Below are 3,415 nucleotides of genomic sequence, written 5' to 3' on the forward strand. Positions count from 1 at the left end.
TTTAGTAGATACAGGGCTAAACAGGCTATCTAATTCTTTTTGAGTGAACTTCAGGGGTTTACGTCTTTTAAGGAATTTTTCCATTCCACCTTGGTTGTTAAGTTTATGGGCATACAGTTTTTTGCAATATCTCTTATTCTTTCAATATTTGTGGGATCTGTAGTGATGTATCCATTTTCATTCATGATATTTGTTATTTGTCTTCTCTCTTTTCAACATGGTCAATTTAGCCAGAGGTTTACAAATTTTATTGATCTTTTTGAAAAGTCAACTTTAGTTTCCTTGATTTTCTCTATAGTTTTTCTATTCTTAATTTCATTGATAACCACTCATTTTTATTTTTTCTTTCCTTGCTTACTATAGGTTAAACCTGCTCTTTTTAAAAATTATGTTATGGTGGAAGCTTAGATATTTATTCGAGACCTTTCTTTTGTCTTAGCTGCACTGCTTCAGCAGCATCTCACACTAAGTATTCTTTAAGTTCCCATATAACTTCATTTTTGACCCATGGATTATTTAGAAACTTGTTTAATTTCCATATATTCAAGATTTTCCCCTTGTTTCTAAGGATCATGTCTGCGAGTCAGGATTCTGATCCAGAGACAATGGCCCTGATGGGATGGAGCCTGAAGGCGTCATTGAGAGTCACTGGAATGAGATCGTTGACAGCTTTGATGACATGAACCTCTCAGAGTCCCTCCTCCGTGGTATCTATGCCTATGGTTTTGAGAAGCCCTCTGCCATCCAGCAACAAGCCATTCTTCCTTGTATCAAGGGTTATGATGTGATCGCTCAAGCCCAATCTGGGACTGGGAAAACAGCCACATTTGCTATATCGATTCTGCAGCAGATTGAGTTGGATCTAAAGGCCACCCAGGCCTTGGTCTTAGCACCCACTTGAGAATTGGCTTAGCAGATACAGAAGGTGGTCATGGCATTAGGAGACTACATGGGTGCCTCCTGTCATGCCTATATTGGGGGCACCAATGTGCATGCTGAGGTGCAGAAACTGCAAATGGAAGTTCCCCATATCACCGTGGGTATACCTGGCCTAGTATTTGACATGCTTAACCGGAGATACCTGTCTCCCAAATGCATCAAGATGTTTGTACTGGATGAAGCTGATGAAATGTTAAGCCGTGGATTCAAGGATCAGATCTATGACATATTCCAAAAGCTCAACAGCAACACCCACGTGGTTCTGCTGTCAGCTACAATGCCTTCTGAAGTGCTTGAGGTGACCGAGAAGTTCATGAAGGACCCCATCCGGATTCTTGTCAAGAAGGAAGAGTTGACCCTGGAGGGTATCCGCCAATTCTACATCAATGTGGAACGAGAGGAATGGAAGCTGGACACACTGTGTGACTTGTATGAAACCCTGACCATCACCCAGACAGTCATCTTCATCAACACCCGAAGGAAGGTCGATTGGCTCACTGAGAAGATGCATGCCTGAGATTTCACTGTTTCTGCCATGCATGGAGATATGGACCAAAAAGAACGAGGTGTGATCATGAGGGAGTTCTGTTCTGGCTCTAGCCGAGTATTGATTACCACTGACCTGCTGGCCAGAGGCATTGACATGCAGCAGGTTTCATTAGTCATCACCTATGACCTTCCTACCAACAGGGAAAACTATATTCACAGAATTGGTCATGGCGGACAGTTTGGCCATAAGAGTGTGGCTATTAACATGGTGACAGAAGAAGACAAGAGGACTCTTTGAGACATTGAGACCTTCTACAACACCTCCATTGAGGAGATGCCCTTCAATGTTGCTGACCTCATCTGAGAGGAGCTGTCCTGCTACCTAACCCCAGCCAGAGTTCAATCTTGGGGGGCTGAGGAGCAGCAGGAGGGGGGAGGGAAAGGAGCCAAGGGATGGACATCTTGTCATTTTTTTTTCTTTGAATAAATGTCACTTTTTGAGGCAAAAGAAAAAAAAAAGATTTTCCAAATATATTTGTTATTGGTTTCTAGTTTAATTCCTCTATAGGAGTTAATATAGAGAAACTAGGTTTGGGTTTTGTAGTTGCTATGATTATCTTCAGCATGCCATAGTCTTTAAATTTGTCTTATGATGTCTTATGCTTAGGGTGAAGATCTGGATGCCTAAAGGTTTATCTCAGTGTCTGCTTTCAACTCTCAGCTTTCAGCTGTCCTTCTCTGCCTGTACCTGAGATGGGCCCTGGTCCTGCCCCTTCCCCAGCAATAGACTGCAAGTGGCTTGTTACTCAGTGTTTGCTAGACTGGTGGGAAGCAGGGCAGGAGGACTGTTCTGGCTTGTTCTCTATTGTTTTGGTCCAGCCTCAGGCTAAGATTGGGCATTTGTGCCTGGGCCTTTGGGGATGGGGTTTTCTTAGGGTTCATCCTCCCCCTGACAGACAGACAATTCTCTACATGTATCTGTGGCAAGTCTTGTGCAAGAGATTTCCTTGTCCTAGTTCAGTGGTTGGAGATCTCTGACAGTACTGCTACGGGATCTTCGGCTCAGAACTGCCTTTTGCTCCTCCCCCAGGGATAGAAGTGTTTTCTTCTATCTTTGCACGAAACAATGGTTCTGTCCTGCTAGAGGTGACTGGGTTTACTGCCCCTTCCCCAGAAGCTTGAGCCTTTTGAGAGAAGGGTCCAGGCAGAGGTACGGGGCTTCATGTCTGCTAGTGGTGGTGGCTGATTCACTCTTCTTTGACTGCACCACAGAGGGAGTCTCTCTCCAGTCTCCTGCCCTGGCTCCAGTATTTCTTGTGACTACCAGTGAACATCTATCTAAAAAAACCTGAAGTGTGTGGAAACTCCCTTGTGTTTGCAGCTCTCTCTGCTGTCATGGTAGCCCACACTAATACTAGGTGATTTCTTTTCACTCATTTGATTGGAAGACTCATCTGCCTTCATGCTCTGCCACAGGTGAGACTATCCCTGCTCCCATCTCACCTTGGTGAGGGGGACCTCCTGGTATTTCAGGTTGCTTGGTTGTCCTTCAATGCCAGCCCTTTGATGTGTTCAGAAACGTGATTTTGTAGTTTTTCTGGCTTTCTCTCACTGTTAGGAAAGAAATGGTTCTCTTTTTAGGTTTCTACATTGCAGGTAGAAGGGGAACAAAAAAACATTTCCATGCTTAATCAGAATAAAACGTCACTCTTTTTGAGGTGATGTGACAAATTCTTGGGATCTAAGTTAACACTTTGAACATAACATAAATGTTAATAGAACCACATTGTTTTCTAATGTACTATACGATGATAATCAGTGTTCATAACAATGACATGGAAGCATTTTTAGGACCCAAAATTGTTATTAGAATCATAAGAAAGTATTAAATTAAATATAATCTTAGGGTGATATTCATTCGAGGAATGTTCTTTGAACAATAAGAACTCAGATATGGTATCTATGATTATATTCTATTAATTAATTT

The 3,415-nt window shown here is 42.5% G+C and overlaps 1 pseudogene across 1 annotated transcript; it reads left to right on the forward strand.

Annotated features, from left to right (window-relative positions):
- The first annotated feature begins 572 nt into the window (after positions 1-572).
- Positions 573-1,792, forward strand: LOC105811793 (annotated as a pseudogene). The gene has a single exon (XR_001137565.1). The product of XR_001137565.1 is annotated as a eukaryotic initiation factor 4A-I pseudogene (transcript).
- Positions 1,793-3,415: the final 1,623 nt, after the last annotated feature.

The sequence above is a fragment of the Propithecus coquereli genome, unplaced genomic scaffold (genome assembly GCF_000956105.1).
Source record: "Propithecus coquereli isolate 6110/MARCELLA unplaced genomic scaffold, Pcoq_1.0 Scaffold24, whole genome shotgun sequence".
Classification (NCBI taxonomy): Eukaryota; Metazoa; Chordata; class Mammalia; order Primates; family Indriidae; genus Propithecus; species Propithecus coquereli.